Source organism: Pelodiscus sinensis, chromosome 4 (genome assembly GCF_049634645.1).
Source record: "Pelodiscus sinensis isolate JC-2024 chromosome 4, ASM4963464v1, whole genome shotgun sequence".
NCBI lineage: Eukaryota > Metazoa > Chordata > Testudines > Trionychidae > Pelodiscus > Pelodiscus sinensis.
In genome coordinates, this window is record NC_134714.1 from 62,099,286 (window position 1) to 62,122,009 (window position 22,724).

General features: G+C 44.9%; 1 long non-coding RNA gene across 4 annotated transcripts in view; it reads left to right on the top strand.

The window, feature by feature from the left end:
* LOC112546720 (uncharacterized) overlaps window positions 1-22,724 on the top strand; it is a 96,834-nt gene that overhangs the window by 26,300 nt on the left and 47,810 nt on the right. The gene's annotated exons all lie outside the window — the stretch shown is intronic.

Here is a 22,724-nt window from a genome sequence, read left to right on the forward strand (position 1 = left end):
TGGGCAATAAAATGGCAATGGTTAGCCAAGGTCAGCTCCTGGAGGGGCTGACAGATCTATACTTACCTGCGCCTCCACAGAAACTGGTGATTGCAGCCCCTGTTAGCTGCAGTTCACCATTTCTGGCAAATGGGAGCTATGGGAAGCAGCATGGACTGGGACATCATTTGCCATAGCTCCCATTGGCCAGAAACAGTGATCTGCAGCCAGCAGGAGCCACAATTGCCCATACCTGCAGAGGCACAAGTAAATACAGCAGTGGGAGCCCTCCAGACCCGATTGTGGGCTGGTTATTTGCCCACCACTGACCTAGACTGAGCTATACAGATTTTCCTCCTTGTGTGTGTGTGTGTGTGTGTGTGGAGGGGGGAGGGGGAGATTGGCTGTGGGAGGGGGAACAAAGAATGGCAAAAGATTCTGCTCCACCATCCACATCAGGTTGCAGTTTGGCACTTGTAAGATTAACATTAACCCCACGGGCATACTTCCTTAATTTCTAAGATGTGTTGAAAGGAAAGTTTATCTGGAGTTCTCTGATTTACAAAGCATTTTTAAGCACAAAAAACAACTCTACTAGTTGAGACTCCATAACCTTGTGCTATCTTGGCAATTCATAACCCTGCTGAATCTCCCGTTCTAGACATAGGTGCTGGAACTATGGGTTCTGGCTTGAAGTGGTTTCTATTATATACAGCGGTTTACAGTTTGGTTCAATGGCTTAGCACCACCACTATGCCAATTATTCTAGCCCTTCTGCATCTAGATTGGGGTGGGCAATAATTTTTGATGCAGGGCCTCTCCATGATTTTTTTTAAAGTGGTCAAGGACCGCACTCTTCCATGATATTAATAGAGGAGATGCGGGGTCTGGAATGGAGGTTGGGTGCAGAAGGGAGCTTGGGGTAAGGGATTGGAGTGCAGGAGGGCCTATGAGGTCTGGGAGGGAGTTTGGGTGAAGGAGGCAGTTGTGATCTGGAGCAGGAGATTGAAGTGCAGGGGTTTGCATTGTGATCTAGGGTAGGGACTGGGGTGCAGGGTGTGGGAAGGGGTATGGGCTTAGGAGGGGGAAGATGGTTTGGTTTATGTGGGGTGACGGAAGGCAGACGGCTGGGAGGAGAGAGAGGCTGGGGTGTGCAGAGAGACTTACCTGTGAGACTCCTGGCCAGCAGCCCAGCATATTTCTCAGGTAGGAGCCTGCTCCTCCCCCACACAGGCTGCAGAACCTGAGGGAAGGGGAGGGAGAAGGGTGAGTTGTATGCTGACTGTTCTTGAAACAGGCAACTCCCATTGGCCAGTTTCTGGACAATGTGATTGATCTGGGGGTGGGAGCAGCCATGAAGCACCATTCCCTTCAACCTCCGGCTCATGCTTTGTGAAACACAAATAGGCTGGCAGCCACTTTTCTGAGCAGCTTGTGGGGGCAGGGCAAGCAGGAGAGTCTGCCTAGTGGCTCCTTGCTGTGTCTGCAGGCTGGATCTGGTGGCTTGGATCAGGCCGGCAGAAGATGTTTTGCCTAGGCCTGATCTAGATGTGGGCCAGAGTAGGAAGAAGCCCATTGTCAAGTCCTTGTTGGTGCTCGGGATGCCATTTCCTTTCAAAGACCCGCAAGCTGCCACTGTGCGTTCTGATAGCTCAGTGAAGAGCAGAATGACAAAAACTTAAAAAACAATGAATGGTCCTGTACCACCTTAGAGACTAACAAAAAATATAGATGATATCATGAGCTTCCATGGGCACAACCCACTTCTTGTTGTTTTTTAAGTTTTTTTAGTTACAGACTAACACGGCTACCCCTCTGAGCAAAATGATAGATATTCCCAACAATTTGCAAGCTGCCATGAGCTTTGCTGTCTGTCTGTAGCATTAATGTGAAAAGTTTGTCACTGACATGCTACTACGAACCTGTGTAGGCTATTCATAGTGTCTCTCTCTTGTAATAGATCAGAGTAAAGCTAGTACTTCAGTGATCCTTTTGTCTCCCAGGCTGTTAGAGTTTGTGGGTTGTTTGGTTTTGCAGCAATGATAGGAGCATCAGTATAGGTCAGGGGTGTGGGCAAAAGGACCTTCGCAGGCCGAATCTGACCCGCCAAGTGGGTTGATCAGGCCAATCAGGGCCTAAGGACAGGGGAGCACATGGTGCTTAGAGTCAACCAGTATTCCCTCTAAGCTGTGCGCCTGTGCAGCCATGCACTAAAAATTTTAGGTCTACCCACATCATTTTCAGAGCTGCGCAGAAGCACTCACTGCTCACCTTCCTGTTGGAATGGAAGGTGAGTGGTGGTAGTGGCAGCCGGTGGCCTGTAGAGTGCCTGGTGATGAGTGGCTGTGGCTGTGGCTTCAGGGGCTTCTGGGGCCAGGACCACAGTGCTAAAAATAGCACCATGGCCCTAGCTCCAGCCCCAGCAAACTGCTTTCCACATCAAAGGTAGAAAACTAGAGAAGGGGCAGGGGGAGAACTAAGGAGGAGGTGGGTGAGGAGAGGAAAGGGTTTGTGCTCAAGGGAGAGGAGGGAGACAGGGCAGTCAAAGAAAGGGGCAGGCACGAAGGGGCAGGGTGGAGGAGAGACAAATGCCAAGGAGCCAAGAGGAGACAATGAGGAAAAGGGTACGAGCGGGGAAGGGAGGGAAGGTGTCAGTGGAGGTAAAAGAAGAGAGGGGACAGGGTGATGCTGGGTAAGAAGAGGGGAGGGACAATGAGGAGGAAGAGGAGAGAGGATTGGGTGCCAGCAGAAGAGGTGTTGAAAGGAGGGATGGGCATGAGGAAGGCAGGGGATGGAGCAAGTCATGTGTGAGGGCACATGGGGCATGAGGAGAACCTGGTGCAGAGGGCGGTGAGGGGTGGGCACCAGGGAGAAAGAGGGCAAGGAGGCCAGGGACAGTGAGGGAAGGGGGAGGCACCAGGAAGGTGTAGTGGTAAGGGAAGGTGCAGGTGCCAGAGGATTGTGGTGGTGAAGCAGAAGGGCAGACACATGGAGGGGAGAGACGGGCATCAAAGGACATAGGAGAGAGGCAGGACAGGTGGTGTTAGGAGATGGGATAGGGAGGGGTAGCTACAGATGATCAGAGTGGGGCTAGAGGAGGAGTGGGCACAGGGGGAAGAGAAGGGTGGTTACAGGGGTCAGGGAGTAGGCAAAGGGGGGCAGGTCCCCAAAGGGCTGAGGAGAGTAAGAAGGATGGGAGCCAAGACAGCAGAGGAGGGTGAAGGGTAGGGGGCAGCAGGCACCAGGGGAGCAGATAGGGTGAGGAGAGGGGAGGAGACATGGCAGCAGAGGGAAGAGGGAGAGGTTTATAAGACATTAAAAACTTGGGTGCCACAGTGGTACATCCAAACAAGCCACATGAACTCAATACTGGTGCACAAGACAAAATTCATTCCACTCATGGGTGGAAAATCTTAGAGAGAACACTGAACTCAACCCTGGTGGGTGACTCTAAGCACTGCATGCCAGAGGGCAAGGAAGGAGAGACTTCACTCTCCCCTCTATCTCCAGGCTAATCAGGGTCTGGGGGCAGAGGGAAGCACACAAAGTCTCCTCTCGCCCTGCAAGGGGCTCAGCCAACCGTCAGCTGCTGCTTAGCTGATTGATCTGGGGGAATGGGGGAGCACGCAAAGTCTCCCACCACAGCAGCATGGTTGCCTTGAGGGAACCACCAGCTGTTCAGAACAGTGGTTCTTTGGGGGGGAGGAGGGGGAGGCAGGAACAAAGACTTCATGCACTCCCCCACCCACAGACCATCAGGGTCTGTGGATGGGGGAAGTACGGAAATGTTCTAGCCCTGCCCCTTCCACCTGAGGCCCCGCCCCTTCCAGGGTGGCCCAGGGACCCTGGTCAAAAATTATTGCCCACCCCTTGGTATAGGCCATGGGTCAGATTCTGAGCTTCCACTCATGGAATAACTCTATTGACTGGAGATTTACTGCAACATACTTTGGATCAGAATCTAGCCTTTGTTTGTAATCCATTTGGACTTTTGGCTAGGATCAAGCATGTATAATCTTGTTTAATCTTGTGTAAACCTGTTTAAAAGCCTGTGCAATATTGCAATAGTCGCAATCCATGGTTTGCCAGGATTAACTAGACCTAAGGCAAAACGTGTGGGGCCAGGGAGAGGTGTTCCTAATGGATGTGCATAAATTCTGGCATTTGTTTCTGAGAGAGATCCATGAGAGCTCGAGTCTCTCAGTTTTTAGTGAGGCATGCTTCTTAGGTAATTTAAAAAATTCCCTATAAAAATCCCTACAGATCTAGAAGACAAACCTGAAGAATGTTCATTTATTAGGGAAGTTCCCATCCCAGCTTTCTTTCATAGACTCTAAAGGAAAGACCCACAGACATTTCACAGGCTGGGGAAAAACTGAAGATTTTTCAAAGATCTCCATGAAATTTCTTTTCTCCCCACTCATCAGCACTTATTGTGCTTTTCAAGACTAGAAAATCCTCAGGGCAGAATCCTCAGCACACACCTCCACAGGGAAAGTTAATGATAGGAGCAACAGTGTTAACTCAACACTCTCATCAAATAGTGTAAAACCTTTTGCAGGGCCTTTATAAGCTTTATTACTTTATTTATTTTACTGTTGCCTGTAATGAAGGGGTTACAGTCTCACAGAATGTAATAGTGAGGGCTGACTTGGCTGGAACAGACATTAACTTCCACAGTAAATCTGGCAGGAGCTGGTAATTACAGAAAAAGCAGCCAGGGGTCATGGCCAGCCAAGGCTCTGGGGTAACAGAGCAGAAAATCAAAACAGAGGGGGAAGGGAAATCGTGTTCATCATAGTCTTAGGGCTGAGGTCGGACTCCTCCAAACTGTCAGGAGCCTGTTGTCAATTGTTATGTTTAGAAGGAGCCCCTGGAAGATGAGGTAATAATAATGTTAAACATTAACTGTGTTAATGCTCCCACTGCACTGTAAATTCACCTCTACTCTAGCACTGTGGGGAATGGCAGAAGCACTTTGTGGAGACAGTCAGAAAGTGCAGATTTCTAACTGTGTTTTTATATTTGTTCCTTTCTCTACTGAATTGTGGCATTAACTCTGGACTCAGAGGCTCCTGCTTCTTTGACTGTGTGCTTCTACTTCGGAGCCCTGCAGCTCAACGGTCACTGCCTTTATGGAGGCAATCCTCATCCCACCACTGGTTCAGAGGTTCAGCAATGGGGCTAATGTCTATCTGTGTACTTGCAGTGTTGTTTACAAGGTGGTGAAGAGTGTGTTTATCCCCACACTTACTGATGTCAGGATAAAGTCTCAAATGCAGAATGGGATAGAGTACACAGCCAAGCACTGACCACCTCATGATAAGGCCTTGGAAACAGGGGAAATGACTATATGACTGCCTTGCAGTACAATTGCTGAACCCCAAATCCCAGGGTCTCTCTGTACGTCCAATAATCTAAATCGAGGTTTATCATATGGCTATGGCTGTGAAAACATAAGAATACTACTCTGTCTCATCCACGAAGCTGAGGTGGGGGACAAGGGCATGGCAGTGTGGTAAGAGTATAAAATGCAAAGGTTTCCAAACTCTAAAATTCACCATCCTCTGAGCAAATCAGAGGCTTTTCAGGATTCCTGTAGGCTTGTCTCACACATTCAATCATGCTGTTCTTTTCCCAGCCCCATTTAAACTCCTCATGCCTCCACGCAGTTACTCTGGTTAAAGATATGATGTGTCATCATAAGAACAATAGGAGAACATTAGGCTGGAGACTTGGGTTTTACCCCTGGCTGTGTCAATGACTTACAGGGTCTCTTTGGGCAAGTCACTCTCTGTAGCTCCCCCCCTCTCTCTCTCATCATCCCCATCTGTAAAATGGGTTTTAAAAAGCCCTACTTCGCAGATGTGCTGATCCTTCATTAATTCACATTTAAAAGTAATTTTTATAAGGAACTTTGAGATGCTTCCAAGACAAGGACGAGAGAAATGTAAAATATTATCATTGAAATTAACAGTTAATGAGGTTTAATACACTTTCAGGTTCATCTGAAGTTATACTAGCCTCTTGAAAAAGTCATCACAACATAGAATTTATTCGTGCCTCACAGTCTGCTCATTTGTTTTGCAACTGCGTTCTGCTTCAAGGAACAAGCCTAATCACTATCTGCTCTAGGCCAGAGATAAGAACAAGAGCCCCTTCAGCTGCAAACTGGAGTCCCATCTAAGGCTGAGTGACCATGGATAAAGCTGGAAAAAGTGGTTAGTTTATTCATTAGACTGCAATTTGCTAAGCGCATCTGCCTCTTTTAGCAATTATACATTGCCTAATGAAGCGGAGATGCACTAGAAGCCATCTTATTAAAAACTCAGGGCTATGAACTTACTCAGAAAAGGGCATTGCAGCAGCAGCAGTGAAGAGGTCCAAGGGTCAGCTGCAGGTCAGGAGCAACACTTCTGTCTGCAGTTACTAAGCCATCTGACACTTGCTGACTCAATTTACTCTGTGAGAAATGTTGGTTTTGCAGTAAAATGCCCCACACCTGAAATTTCTATGGCATGTTAATGTCTGAAATTGCCCTTTCTCCTAAAGGTAACTGGGTCTGTGCAATGTTCTCTGAGCCTCAGGCCAATTTAGAATGGGAAGTTTGTATTCATTTTTCATGTTCCATTTTCATTAAGATGAGAAGTTTTTTTGGAAGGTTGTATGGACTAGAGTCCAATGAAATGCTTCCCTATGGTCTTCAGTTATCTCTCTTCATTTACTAGTAGATCTTATTCTTAAGTGTCCCTGACAAACCACGAAACAAAGGGCCAAGTTCAGAGGTGATGTGTGAGGTGATATCATTTACACATCATTAAGAGGGTGCAAGGGGGTTTAAGATGGTAGGTAGAAAGCATAAAAAAAATATAAGTTAAAGCCTGTCCTCCTGCATGTTGCTTTTCCTGGTGCACCTCTGTCTTTCAGCCCATCAGCATTTAAGTTACAAAATGTAAAACTATGTAAGTGAGGGCTGGGTCCTGCTATTGTGGGGAACTTTCTTGGCTTATGCATGACCCTGATGGAATTTAAAGTAATAGAGAGGTAGCCGTGTTAGTCTGATCTTGGTAAAACAAAAGGGAAAACAATTATGTAGCAATTTAAAGACTAACAAGATAATTTATTAGGTGATGAGCTTTCGTGGGGCAGACCCACTTCTACAGATCATATTCTGAATGTTATATATGGTCATGCCAATTCTCTTTCAGAATATGATCTGAAGAAGTGGGTCTGCCCCACAAAAGCTCATCACCTAATAAACTATCTTGTTAGTCTTTAAAATGCCAAATAATTTTTTCCCTTTTGTTTTACCTGATGGAATTGGCAAGGAAAGGATCACAGTCCTTGCTCCCACTCCATTACCCTGTGACTTTAAGGGCTCCTCTTCCACTTGCCTGTATGGCAAAGTCCTTGTAATCCCAGCTAGGCTGAGCCCAGGATTCCTGAGGGAGGGGGGCTTGACCCCCAACCTTGTCATGGTGACTTAGGGCAGAGGCTAGTGTTTTCCCACTCCAGGGTGCTCTCTCCGTTCTGGGTGCTTCATTGACCCACTGATCATTACAAAGCCAATACATTTTATTAAATAGCAGTCAATTTAAAAAATGAGGGAAAACAGGAAGGGTTAAAGGAAAAGACATCACTTCCCCCCTCTCGGGGCACAAGGACATTGCAAACAGCCATCTCTGGAACGTAAAGACAGGTCACAGTCTATTCCTCTGAGGTCCCAGGCCTCCTGCCCAGGTACTGCCTGTGCTAAAGGGATGCTGCAAGTCAAGACACTTGCTAAAAAACCTTCAGCTCTAGGTGGCAGGACTCTTCTTGCCTTCCCTCACTTTGAGGTTATGATCCCCCTCCAAGTCTGGCCTGAAAGTCCCCACCCTTTGGCTGGGGTGTCTCCTTGTGCTGGGCTCATTGCCCAGAGTCCCCAGATGCTCACTGCACCCAGCTACAGACTGCTCCAGCCCTATGTCTGTTCTGCCTCAGCATTGCTGCTGCTCGGCTTCCAACGCAGCCCCCAGGCCAGCTCCTCTGGTCCCTCTGTCTCTGGCTGGTGCAGCCCTGCTCTGCTCAGGCTGCCCTCTCTGGCCCTTCTGAATCTGGCCAGCATAGCCTGGCTCCTGCCTTCTCCTTAGCTCAGCCCACATGGAGGATGGGACCTCACCAGGCCTCCTAACTCCCTCATTAGCTTGTCTGCCCTGTCAGTCAGGCTGAGTTGGAGCATTGGTTTCTCCCCATTGCCTCTGGGGATTCTCAGTCCCAGGGTCTTGGGTTTCCCTTTCCCTTTCCTTCAACCATTCTTCTTTCTTTTGCTACTGAGGGATGCTCCCACTAAACCCCCACCTCTAAGTTTCAATAAAGGGCCAACCTTACACTTAGACTCCCTCTCTCAGTTTTCACACTTTAAACATCAGTTTGGAATCTGATTGTATATATTCATTTTACTTACTTGCTTTGACAGAATGTTGTATGTGGTCAGAATGCCTCGCTGGCAGCAGGGGTGCTGTGAGTGTGTTGGCATGAGTCTCTAGTTCAATACACAAAATGGCTGCTGCAGGTCAAATTTAGGACAAAGTAAAAACAAAAATCACAGGGGGCTCAAGTGATTGGTGATAGGAAATAGACCTTTTGCCCCAGATTGCTCGGTTTAATCGCACCGGGCTGGTAGTGATCTAACTTAATTATTGTGTGACAGCCATAATGAAATATGTGGAATGAGTCGATGGTCCAAGTCCAGTTCTTTGTGGACAATAAATGAGTGAATTGGTTTGACTAACCCCAACTTTCACCTCAAACTGACCCTTTTATGAGGTTCAAAAGTTATGGTAAAGATTTAGTTTTCAGATTCACTGCTGCTTCTGTACACCTGGTTTTTTGCTAGGGTTGCCAGGTGTCCGGTTTTGAACTGGATAATCCACTATTTGAGCTTACTGTTCGGGAAACAAATTGAGAAAATATAAATGTCCAGTATTTTTTAAATAAGATGTAATGTAGACGGTGATGTAATGTCAAGTGTGTCTGGTATTTTTGTTGAAACCATCTGGCAACCCTATTTCTTGCTGGAAGCCAAAGTACCAAAATACAGTGAGAATGGCTATTTTTCTGGTATTATTGGCTGGATAAAAAACCCAGAAGTACTAGAATTCTCAAGGGAGAGCCTTTTCTAATGAGACTTCCAGCCCAATTTTGTAAACCAGGAGATTCAGGCTGTCAGAATAAGCTTCAGATATGCTTTCAAGCATTGGGGTCCTTAGCTGAACAGAATCTCTGACTCATTTAAGGTTATTCCATTACTAGGCTGACAGGTGCCATTGTCACACTACTACAATTTGTCCCCTTATTTGTAGCCTCAATAAGGCTAAAGACTGAACGGCCTTAGAAAATCACTACCTTCTCACCACAAGAGGAGTCACTCTGCAACAACTGGCACATTAGTGGGGCTGTGTGGGAAGCTAGCACTGTGGCCCTACTGTGGTTCTTCTTGTTTAGATATACCAAAGACCTCCATTCCAAGTTAAAGACAGTTAAACAAGCACCATCTAACAAGCATTCAATTCACTAAAGGTGTAATTCATCGTTAATCAGAGGACCAAGGCCAATGCACTCTTTTAACGGTAATAAAAACATAATACATAAAGACACAAGGAAAATAATAATAAAGGGATCTTACACTGATGTGGGAATAATTTTTACTTTAACCATAAATACCATTTTGTTTAACCTCAATGTCATGATTCAGCATTACTGACATAAATAATGTATAGTAAGAAAAGAGAGAGAATGTGGGGTTTGTGCAGGATGAAGGTAAATATTAAATTTTGTCATGTAGCACAGATGAGACGTAAATTATAGTGAAATGGGGCATCTTGATCCCACCTTTAAGGAAAAGCTGAATTCTCTGCCACAAAACCAAGGCTGACTCATTGCTTAATGAACTGAACATGGCTCACAAAAGCTCAGCTCCAAGTTTCTTTTTTATATATTGAATCTGAGTCTTGATGAAGAACCACAAAATTGCACTTTGCCTTAGAAATGCCTACTGCACAGTAGTAATAAATCTCAAGGGTAACAAAAAGGTCCTAGAAGAATTGTTTATTTAACCTTCTTAACCTCCTCCCCCGCTCCCACCCTAGTACCTAAACCCACTCATGTGCTTATTAGGAATTATGAGGTAGGTTCCCAGGGTCACTGCTTTTGCATTGTGGTTCCAAAGAAGTGTAGAAACTGTTCTGGTCTTTCCTTGTACTTGCTAGTGCCATTGACAATGAAAAAGAGAAAATATAGACATAGCTTGAGTCTCAATGGAGCTGCAGCAAGTTACTGCTATGTTGCACTTATAGACCATTCCCAGCATCTTTCATCCAGTGATCTCAAAAGCACTTTACAAAGCTAGGTAATACTTTCAAGGGACTGAATAGCTCAGAGGGACTAATAAAGGGATATAGAGCTTTTTGCCATTAGGAGCCATTACAAAGCTAGATAAGTGTTATTATCCACATTTGAAATGGGCCTTTGAAAAGGTAAAGCGCTGTCTATAACTGGAGAATTTTTACAAAAATAAGGCAGCAGCCCAAGAGTTAGCAAGACTGAGTGGCCTAATGCAGATAGCTCCCCAACTTCAGCAGAGAGTAGTGAAAACAGCTGCTGAAGCCACAGACCTGTCCACTTAGGAGCACTTACCTTGCTAACACCAGTGGTGCCAGTGAGCAATGGTGGGGTTTTTTGGTAAAAATTCTCTGATGCAGAGAAGGCGTCAACAACTTGTCAACAACACAGTTAGTGTCAGGGTCAGAAATATCCTTGTTGCTTGCACAGGTAGGAATGAAATAGACCGTTGGGCTGGGAGCTTGGAATCCCTGATAATGAAAGTGAAAAGGGGAGGCCTCTCTTAGATGGCCTCAGAGCAATTAGTGCAGAAATATTCCAAAAGATTGCCCAGTAGAACATGATCCAGATGCTAGAGTGAATTCAGTCTGTAACATCTAGACTCCTTTTGCATCTGGAAACATGTTACGGCAGATATTCTTGAGCTCCTATTGCAAGAAAGCAGTGGTGCAAACTGACCCAGGAAACCTCTTCCATTCAAAAGCACTACTACAAAAGTAACAAACATTCTGTTATTTTTAAACCAGTCCTCTCACCTATTTAAGACTGGGTCAAGGACCCTCTTTTTGTTCTGTATTTGAATAGAGCCTAGCACAATGAGGTCCTGGTCTATGTTGGGGGCACCTAAGCACCACACTAATATAAAGAAATAAAAAATCATAGCCACCAAAGCCATTCTAGACCTAGGTTAGGACAGATCTTGTCTGTATAACCAATGAAAATTTCCACTAGTCATATGAATAGATGTTTGGTAATTATTAGGTAAAGTTTGAAATGGCATTTTACCTCCATGTAGCCCTTTTCTTACGCTTTGACCTATCACTCTGAATGCTGCTGACAAATGTTTTCAACAGCCCACTTTGATTACAATATCTCAGGTACTGCACTAACTGAGTAAAAGTAATAGTCTGTGTGCCTGACAACCTCACCTTGAGCCTCCATGGGTCTGGTTGACAGTGTAGTCGCTGATGTGTGAAAGCCAGCGTTGCCTGGCTTAGTCATTTGCTCCCAACCCCCACACTCCATGGACATTGAAATGTTGCTTTTGGCAGGAGCTAGGATGTAGGGGAGGGACAATTAGAGCGAACACTCATTGTTTTCAGAATGTTTTTCTTAATGTCTCAGAAAAAAAAGAAGGATGAGGTTGAAAGGTCATTTGACCTCTTTGTTTTCTTTGGAATGAGAGATTCAAACCCTTCAGAAAGTGTTTTATTAGTTCTTCTGAATTTCATTTTCCACTTGGGTTTTCTCTCTAGGCATTGCTCTTTGAAGACAACAGCAGGCAATGCCCATGTTTATCAAACTGAGGGTTATTTAAGGAGAAAAAAGAACCACATCTATCCCATGGCTAACTGAAAGCAGTTCTTTTGCTGATTGTGCCGACTGTGACACTTAATTCTAATTTTAAAAATAAGAGACATAATTCCACACCTTTGCTTTTGAAGGATTCAATAGTTCAGAGGTATTGATAAAGGGAGATAGAGCTTTTGGCTAGTAGGGGATCAGTTTGACTTCAACTAAGGTCAATATTAACCCAAAGATGTTTCATTGGCTACTGAACAGCTAATAATGCAACATAAAGTTGTGGCTTTAGTCAAGTTTGTAGTAGACTTGTATCACAAGTCAGCACAATGGTGCATTCTTGATTGCAGTCTCAGAGGACAAGTGACTGAATGAGCATGGTCACAATGTGGTCCTGGGCAGGCAATGTGACCAACTGCATAGAGCAATGGATTAGGAGTCAGAAGTGCTGGATTCAAGGCTTTGTTCTCTGTTTCAGTTTCCTTATCTGTAAAACGGGAATAAGGAAACATATCTCCTCTGTAAAGTGCTTTGAGAACTATTGATGAAAAGTGCTATTTAACAGCTAGCAGTAGTATTACTTTAAAGCAGTGGTCCCCAACCTGTGGAGGTTGCCGGGCGCCAGGGGCCGGGGCCGACGCCCCCCCCCCTCCAAGCGCCCGGGACGGGGGCCCCCTCCCCCCCCAAGCTCCGTGCACCCGGGGCCAGCGCCCCCCCTCCTCCAATGGGCCGGGGCCAGCGCCCCCCGCCCCAAGTGCTGCGCGCCCGGGGCCGGCGCCCCCTCCCCCCCAGCTCCGTGTGCCCGGGGCCGGCGCCCCCCCCTCCTCCAAGCGGCCGGGGCCAGGCCGGCGCCCCCCGCCCCAAGTGCCGCGCGCCCGGGGCCAGGCCAGCCCTGCCCCGAGCACGTGGCGGGCGCACACGAATGCCCCGCGGGCACCGTGTTGGGGACCACGGCTTTAAAGTGATCAGTTCAGGTCAAGCTTACGAAAGATGTGGGAAGAGCTTGTGCTGCCACATGCTATCCTGTACCTGCTATGAAGCTACATAGAACAAGGGATGCCGCCTTGGGGCTCAGTAATTTCAGGTCTCAAGGCCATTTACATCACTGCCAGAGCCCCACATGGTGCAGTTTGGGCAGTATTGAGGGCTGCCTGCTCCTAGCCCTGCCCTTTCTGCCCAACACTCTGAGAGGGCCAGAGCAATACTCCCTGCCACATTGCCCAGGGCCTGGTGAAGTCTTTAATCCTCTCTGGTTAGCCCCTTCTAATGACATCGTGTTCACCAAAGTAAAATGTAGTTTAAAAAATTACTTACAGGTTTGTATAGAATGACCATCGCAGGGCTTCAGTGAAGCTGAATTTCCATAAGAAAACAGTGCTGCCTGTATCCAAGAAACAAATATTAAAAGAAGCATCCCACTCTTTATCAGAACAAAGCATAAAGATGTAGAAAAGGAAGAGTGGGAAAACTAGGGAAAAAGGAAAAAGGGAAAGAGGAATAAAGAAGCAATTGTGGGGTAGGAAAAAAGAAGAGTGTGACAGGGTGAAGTCACAGATGACCCCCTTGGGGGTGCTTCCTGGACTGCAAAGCCACTGACATTTGCCTTCTTGCTTTCTGGGGCTTCTCACCACCCTGCTAGCTGTGCCACTGTGATGGGGTGAGGTCAGAGACAACCTCTTAAGGGTGCTTCCCAGGGCGCAGACAAAGCCACCCACACTCGCCTTCTTGCTGTCTGGGGCTTGGTCTGCCCTTTCAGTTGAGGTGGACCTGTGACTTCCTAAGACCAACCACTGCTAAGACTTAAAGGACAAAACAGGGTGTTTACAGTTGGTCGTCTAGACATTGAGGGTAACACCTTTGATGGCTTTCATTTGCACATTTAAAACCATAAACCATTCCATACTCCATATATCTAACTTTACACACACAAATGATACATACACCAAAATAAACTATGCAGACCCAGTGGATTATGAGATAATTTGTCCAAAGACCTTTGAGTTTGGCATATCTGTGTCCACAAATCCATTTTCTAAAGCATGGGGGATCTGTCACAAAGGGTACATCTAGATTACATGCCTCTGCCAACAGAGGCATATAAAATAGGCTACCTGACATAGTCAATGAAGCAGGGATTTAAATACCCCCGGGTTTGTTAAAATAAAAATGGCTGCCGCACTGTGCCGGCTCAGCTGATTGTCGGCACAGTGTGCAAGTCAAGATGCAGATCGGTCAACAGGGTCTGTCAGGGTAGTCAAACACTGGAATAAATTGCCCAGGGAGGTTGTGGAATCTCCATCTGTGGAGATATTTAAGAGTGGGTTAGATAAATGTCTATCAGGGATGGTCTAGACCAGGGGAGTCCAAACTTTTTTCAAAGAGGGCCAGATTTGGATGAAGTGAACATGCGTGAGGGCCGACCATTTTGCCTGACATTCTTTGAACCATTAAAATTAAATGCAAATTAACTATTTTATGCAAAGTTTATTGCAAACGGCATACTTTTCATTTCGTCATATGGATCACAAATCTAAACAGGTGTTAAATCACTCTGCCTTTCATATCTGAAGGCCAGATGAAAAAAAAATCCAGGAAGCTGAAATATATGTCAGGAACATTGTAAAGTACATTACATATTATTGGTAATAAAGGTTGTCTGTCAACTTTTAAGTTCAAAAAATATGAACAGGAACATAACACCAAGTATACATGTTGTGTCCAAATATATTTATAACTGATTTAGACCAACTGACATTAACTGAGATTTTACAATGTATTCATCTCAATACATATGGATTCATTGGGGGCCTTAAAAGATAGATATTGCCAAATTACCTGTGGGGCCATATTAAACCAGAACAAGGGCCGCAATTGGCCCGCGGGCCAGACTTTGGACATGCCTGGTCTAGACAGTATTTGGTCCTGCCATGAGGGCAGGGGACTGGACTTGATGACCTCTCAAGGACCCTTCCAGTCCTAGTATTCTATGATTCTATGACAGGGAACGCCTTTGTCGACCGCTCCTGTAAAGCTCGTTTCATGAGGCATAAGGGGATCGGTTGACAAAGGCGTTCCCTGTCAACTGATCTGCATCTCGACTCGCGCGCTGTGGCGATGATCAGCTGCGCTGGCACAGCGCAGCGGCCATTTTTATTTTAACAAAGCCAGGAATATTTAAATCCCTGCTTCATTGACTGTGTCAGTAGCCTATTTTACATGCCTCTGTCGGCAGAGGCATGTAATCTAGATGTACCCAAAGAGAAGCAAGTAGAGAACAGAAGGGAAGAAACAAAAAGATACCACATAAGAGGAGGAGAACATGAGAGAGAAGGAACGAAAAGTAGAACAAAGGAATGATCTGAATAGAAATGAGACACACTTGCGATTTTCAGCTCTGCAGTGCATATGGTTTAGATTAGGGTCAGAAGCTGAGCCAGGTCTAACATTTGGATTTGATGGCATCAAAATCTTGCAAATCTTCATGTGAGATTTCAACTCAAAATACTGGCAATCTTATGAGCTCAAGATGTTCTTGAAGATTTTCCCCATCTTGGGCCATACCAGAGGCAGATAAAAAAATAGGTCCCTCCGGTTTTGGATCTTTCCTGAAACTAAAACCATTAAAAGTGGTTTTGATACAAGAATCCAAATATATACCCAACCAAAATGTGGATGAAAGAAGATGGATTTCAATTTCAGGATCAGGTTTGAGCCTCTCACTAGTTATGGCCAAAGGACAGAAGATCATTTTGGAAAAAGGGACAGATGAAGAGAGGTTCAGGGCACCATTTGTAAGGATTGCTGATTAATTCTTCCTGCAGATTGTAAAAAGAGAAACATTCCTTTAACATGTCTTCTTATTCGTATTTCCATCAAACTTGTTCAAATGTCCTTCTAGGAGATGGGAAGAAAAGGAGGAAACACTGCTGCACAAGTAGGTATTTCTGGTTTTTGTGCCCTTAGGTTTATTCTTTTCCCAGTTAAACTGGGAAATACATATCTGTTTAGAAACTCCTTTTGCTTGGAATCTGCAAACCAATAGCTGCCCTCCCCTACGTACACACAAAACCACTTTTTCTCCAAGTCCTGGCCCAGAGGTGACTGCCAGTGGGGGCTGGTGTCTGCGGGGGGAGGGGGAAGGGGAGATCTAGGGAGGGACTCAGAGGAATAGGGAGGGAGTATGTGGGGTCACTCCACTTAGCAATTAAAATTTTGATGGGAGCATAGGAAGACAGTGCACCTTCCGAGTGCTACTTCCAGTCACCGATGGTGGCTGCACACAAATGTCCTCTCATCAGAAGTGCTTCTAAGATTTGCTCTGTGATTCCATGAAAAAGTTGGCCTCAGTCTTGTACTTTCTCTCTACATTTTCCAGTGTGCACAATGTATCATTAATAAAATAATGATTATTAGGTATTATCCTAGCTCTTATATCAAACTTTTCATTCTTAAATCTCAAAGTGCTTTTCAAAAAGGTCAGTGTCATCATCCTTATTTACATGAGTGTAAGTATTGATTCAGTGAAAGATATCTTTGGTATTGGCAAAATGTTCATAATCTATTGCAAAGAACTCAGCTGCAAACAGAGTTTTCTCTGGAGGCAGGGTGAGGGCCTTCTGTTATAGATTCATAGAACTGGAAGGAATCAAAAGGTCACTGAGTCCAGTCCCCTGCCCTCCTGCAGGACCAAGCACTGTCTAGAATCTACATCATCCGTGACTGGTGTCTGCCTAACCTGCTATTAAATATCTCCAGTGATAGGAGATTCCACAACCCCTGTAGGCAATTTATTCCAGTGTTTAACCACCCTGAGAGTTAGGAAGTTTTTCCTAATGTCCAACCTATACCTCCCTTGCTGCAATTTAAGCCCATTGCTTCTTGTCCTATCTTCAGAGGCCAAGGAGAACAATTTTTCTCCCTCCTCCTTATAGCACCCTTTTCTTATTATTTGTTATTAAGGATCCACCTCTATTCTCCATATTTCTATACTTACAAGTTACAGCTCCCCAGGGATGCTGACAGGGAAGGCATAGGGGGCAATTATTCAGGGGCCTCTGGGCATCTTAAAAGAGCTCAGAGCTCCCAGATGCTGCTGCAGTAGTGATGGTGATGGCTAGAATCTTCACTCGGACAGGGTGCAAAAAGGGGCAGCTGCCCCAGGCCCTTAAATTTGCTGCCAGAGCACTTGGCAGCAAGGGCCAGGTAGCACTAAAAGGCTGGCTGGGGGAGGCTGGCCTCCAATCCCACCACTTCCACCCAAGGTCCCCTCCTTTCCCTCCATCCATTGCCCAGGGGCCAGGCATTTGTGTCAGCAGCCCCACCACTCACTTACTAAAGGCTGTGCTTTGGATTTCCTTTCCTTCAGTTGTGAGGGCCAGGGAATCTCCTGGAGAGATGGTCTGACAGCACCACTCTTCAATGAGTAGGAGATCACTGCAGATTCATGTAAGGTGCTTCCCCCTCCAGAGGTTGATCCAAATGCCTCTGTCATGCTCCAAGTTCTTGTCAGCCTCAGGAAGCAAGAGGTCAACCTCAATTAAGCTTTTCTTTACAAAAAAGGAGCCTTGCCACCTCTTTTCCTAGAGTTCATGGAAGCACCTTCCATTTTCGAATAGGGCACAGTTATGTGTTAAAGGGCATCAGAAACCTTTGAATCAACAGAGTCTCATGTTGGATGGCAGGAAGGAAATGGATGGTGCACATTTATGTCAGAGGATGCCATAATGCTTTGGTTAAGCAGGAGTACTGGTAGCGTTATGGGTTTGGCATGAAAGTTCCAGTTCTACAAAGAAAAATCTACTGAGAATTATAGCTTGAATCAGTAGAGCTATGTCTACACAGCAGCATTATTTCAGAATAAGTGACGTTATTCCAAAATAACAAATAATGTGTCTACATTGCAAACCATTAGTTTGAAATAATGTCGAGCTGGAGGACTTCTTACTCCAACTCCTGTAACCCTCATTTCATGAGGAATAAGGGAAGTCGAAGGAAGAATGTTCTTCCTTCCACTTCCTGCTGTGTAAAGAGCGCCAAAAGCCGAATTAAGCTATTTTGACTTAAGCTATGCAATTGACGTAGCTCCAGTTGCATAGCTTAATTCGACTTTTGCCCTGCTGTGTAGATGTGCCCTATGAGTTTTGGAGGTAGGCAGCATATGTGACTATGAGCCACAAAAACAAAATTTTGAACCTTTTTTCAAGCAGGGTGACCAACGCCCTGGCAGCTCAGCGTTGACTCTGTTACCTAATCTCCAGCTGTGGGCCCTGCTTCGTGCCAAGTCTCCTTTGGCTCTGTCTAGTAATAATAGTTTCTGGACTCCAGCCAGGGACTGCTGCCAGTTCCAGTCACACTCTGCTAATGCAAGAGGCAGAGTTTATTAATTCATCGCCAAGGCCCATTGTCTGGGACACTGCCTGGCTGTTTATTTACTCCAATATGGTCTGTATTTACTCAGACAGAGCAAGCGAGGGGACATTGTTTAACTTTGCGAGCCCTTCTGCTGGAGTAGACATGTGACTTTATGCAGGGCTCCAGATAAATGTTCAGAACTTGGGAGACTTTTTTTTAAAGAAGTATGGCCTCAGATAACTCTGGTAGCTAGTTGATGAATTGTGCCACAATGTAATAGATGGAAATCTCATAACAACGTTCCCATATGAAATGTTTGATTGTTTTTGTCCCAGTAAAGCTTAAAGAAGAAAAGCAAGTGGGTAACCTTGGACTAAGGACATAAAATACAAACTGAAAGCTAGGTTAAGTTTCTGCTTTAACACAAGCCCACAAGCTAGGCCATGTAGAGCTGAGGCTATACATTACCTTTAATTGGCCTCAGTATAGGGGTGCCACTTGTCTGCATTTTACCCAGACAGTCCATTTCTTGGCTTCTGTGTCCAGCTGCCACTTATGATTGTCAGGTACCCAGGTAAAAGTCCAAGAAGAGGTGGGGCCTTGAGAGAAGGGGTGGGTCCTGGGCCAGGCCTTGGGGGAAGAGGTAGGGCAGAGGGTGGGGCCCTCAGGGGCCCGTTTACTAGAAATTAGATATGTGGGAATCGTACCCTAGTGTGATGAGGGGGAGGGGGAGAGTTTTTAGAAGGGTGTGTAGGATGTTAGAGGATAGTAGTCTATTTGCTATAATTTATAAGGGTACATCAGGGGAAGGTACTAAGGCCCAGTCTGCACATACAGCTTTTGTACCAGGATGGCTACTTTAGTCACTGATATATTTATATCAGGACAACCCCTAGGCTGTATCTAGACTGGCAAGTTTTTCCACAAAATCTTCTGATTTTGTGGAAAAACTTGCCAGCTGTCTACACTGGCCGCTTGAATTTCCGGAAAAGCACTGACGATCTCATGTAAGATCGTCAGTGCTTTTCCAGAAATACTATGCTGCTCCCATTTGGGCAAAAGTCTTTTTCCGAAAGACTTTTGCGTAAAAGGGCCAGTGTAAACAGCACAGTAGTGTTTTCCACTAAAAAGCTCCGATCACGAAAATGGCGATCGGGGCTTTTTTGCGGAAAACTGCGTATAGATTGGCCACGGATGCTTTTCCTGCCAATCTAGACGTGCTTTTCCATTAAAAGCATTTTTGGAAAATCATGCCAGTGTAGACGTAGCCCGTGTGTGGATGCAGTTATACTGGTATAAAGGTGACTGAAGCCTACTCTAAAATTAAAAATTAGCCTTTCCGATCTATGTCACACAGGGCTGTGAAAATTGTGCCCTGAGCACTGTAGTTAGATCATCCTAATACCTGGTGTAGCTACTGCTAGATTGATGGAATAATTCTTCTGTCAATGTAACTAATGCTTGTCAAAGGTGGATTAACTATCTTGACAGACAGCCTCCTTCTGTTGTAGCACCATAGTATAGATGCTCTGTACAGCAGCACAGTGACAGCTCTGTTGTGCCTCAGAAATGACAGCAGTATAGAAATTCCTTTAGAATGTTGTAGCTTACTGCCCACCCAAATGAGAATAGCTATACTTATATAAAGCAGTATACCGTCTTTCTGGCATACTTGTAGCCATGCTATGTGGGTTATCTAAAGTGCTACAATTTTTGTATGTAGACAAGTGCTTGGATTGGGGGCAGGAGCAGAAAGTTTGTGCAGAGCAATTTTCCCTCTAATCTTTTCATGTGCAGATTTTTTCCATTCATGTGCAGAATTATTTTATGTGCACCAAAGCATGTGCAAATGTGCACCACCAGTAGGAACAAAACTTAGCTGGGTGGGATTTCAATCTGTTCTGTGCGGCTACACAAGTGCACAGCTTAGGCTGAGTCTACACTGGTACTTTACAGGTCTGTAACTTTCTGGCTCATGGGGTGTGAAAAAACACCCCCCCCCCCGAGTACAGCAAGTTACAGTGCTGTAAAGCGCCAGTGTGAATCAGGTTAGAGCGTTGGGAGCAACTACTCCCCTCACAGAGGGGGTTTACGTAGAGCACTTAGAGACCTCCATCCCAGGGCTCATGCCATGGCCACACTTTCAGTTTAAAGTGCTACCTTGGCTGCATTTAAAACTGTTAAGTGTAGACATAGACTTACAGGGAACACTGGTGCAGAGTGGAACCTGAACTGTGTATGCCCTTCTTTGGGTTGATATAAATCCAATCCTCCTTGCTATTGTAACATAGTTTTGTATTTAATTTCCTGTGTTTGTAACTCAAGCTGACTTCCAGTGTTGCATGTGTGAATGTTTGTTTGGATTTTTGTAAGGGCCTTTCAGTTGTTGGAAAGCATGAAGATTTTTTAAATAGCTGTTAACACTAAACTAAAAGCCTGATCTTCCTTCCATTGTGGTCAGTGATAAAACTCCCATTGATTTAAAACAGGAATGGCATTGGGCCCTAAGCACCAGGTTCACCTAGGCCGTGTGCTGCCAGATCAGAAGATTAGAATAAAATTTTATTCTAATTTTGCACAGGTGTAAGTGACTACACAAGGTGCAGGGCAGAGGCAAATGAGACACGTCTTCCTTTATGTCTTGCTTTTTTTAAACCAAACCTGATAAGACACCTCCTACTGTGAAAACAGCAGTCGCTCATCAGCTGTATCAGCAACCACTTCCCACCATGCACACACACACTTTGTGTGTGAACAATCAATACCATGGCACCCATATGAAATCTGCTGATGGCATCCTATTCTTTTAGGAACTTTGAGAACACTTGACTGCCCAAGCTGAAAGAAAGGGAGGGTTACATCAATTGGGAAGAATCCCAAAAAGTGCACATGGGCTCCTCTTGCTTGTCAATAGCATCTATCCTTATGAGATTCCCCAGAAAGACATTACATTACATTGTCGTGGTAATGTGGTAATGGTTGTTTGCAGTGTTGTTTGGCAGTTGTATCTGTGGTTGCCAGTTGACCCTCCTCCCCCATATAGTTTCACATCAGGTAACACATTGGTTTTGTTTCAATGACATAGTGATACCATGGTTGGCTCTGCTGTGCAGTAGCACAGCCGAGTCTTTGTTATGCTGTCAGCAGAGCTATTTATACATTGTGACTCTCCTAAGAGCTGCTTCCTGTGTTGTTGCTCTTCCACGGGCCAAAAGAGTCTGTCCAGATCACCGGCCAAAGCAGTCTGCCCAGATATGTGCAGTAGCTGATGCCATTCATTTGATTACCGATACTGTATTTTCTGTGGAGTAGAAAAAGCTACGTGCTCCTTCTACATTTCTGGGTATAATTTAAAATGTTTATTTTTAGTATTGTCAGTCCCTGAATAGTTAGATCCTAAGTTCCTTGCAGTATCAACAGTTGAGATGCTCGTTACAACACACCTCTTAGTTTAAGTGGGCATGTGATGGGGGCAGGGTTACTTCTGCAAAGTAGAGACTATAACTTGTCTCTCCCACTGGTTTGCATAAGCCCAAATTTGTTGACTTTTGGCTCATGCATGTTGCAAGTTCACATCATAATTTTTCTGGGAGAGACGGGGACAAGTTAGCTGTACTGAGTGGTGTGAGAAGCCTAGTTTGGGGTGAATTGGGGAGGCGGTTATATTATTTTGGATATTGGTCCTAATTTGTATATTTTATTAGTTATGTTTAAACATGCACCCAGAACTCCAGATATATGTTTAAATAAACCAAAATAGAAATAAACAACTGCTTATTATGGGGTTTGATGTTATAGAAATAGCAAATCAAGAAGGAACACTTAGTAACCCCAACAAAAAAAATTGGACTGAGTGAAAACAGGCACTGAAAGAAAGAGGAAAAGATGCACTAACACATATTTTAGAAGGAAATAGTATAGGAGTGAATAAAAGAAGAATGAAAGCAAGAGAAACTTATTTTAAAATACATTTTATAGAAGATTTTATGCTGAGACATTTCAGTAAATCACAATGCACATGCTTTTCCATTAGAGACAAATATAAATATGTATATAGAAGGGAGCAGTAATTGAACAAAGGATATAGGTTTCTGAAAACTAACTGTATAAGCTGCTCCAGCGTTTGCTTGCATTGTTCGTGCCTGCCAATTCATCTCTGAGTATTACCAAAATCTTTGTGGTAGAAATGTAGCCGTGTTAGTCTGGTGCAGCCGAAACAAAAAACAGGACGGTGTAGCACTTTAAAGACTAACAAGATGGTTTATTAGGTGATGAGCTTTCGTGGGCCAGACCCACTTCCTCAGATCAAATAGTGGAAGAAAATTGTCACAATGGTTGTGACAATTTTCTTCCGCTATTTGATCTGAGGAAGTGGGTCTGGCCCACGAAAGCTCATCACCTATTAAACCATCTTGTTAGTCTTTAAAGTGCTACACCGTCCTGTTTTTTGTTTTACCAAAATCTTTATGTGTATCACATTAAAGACTACA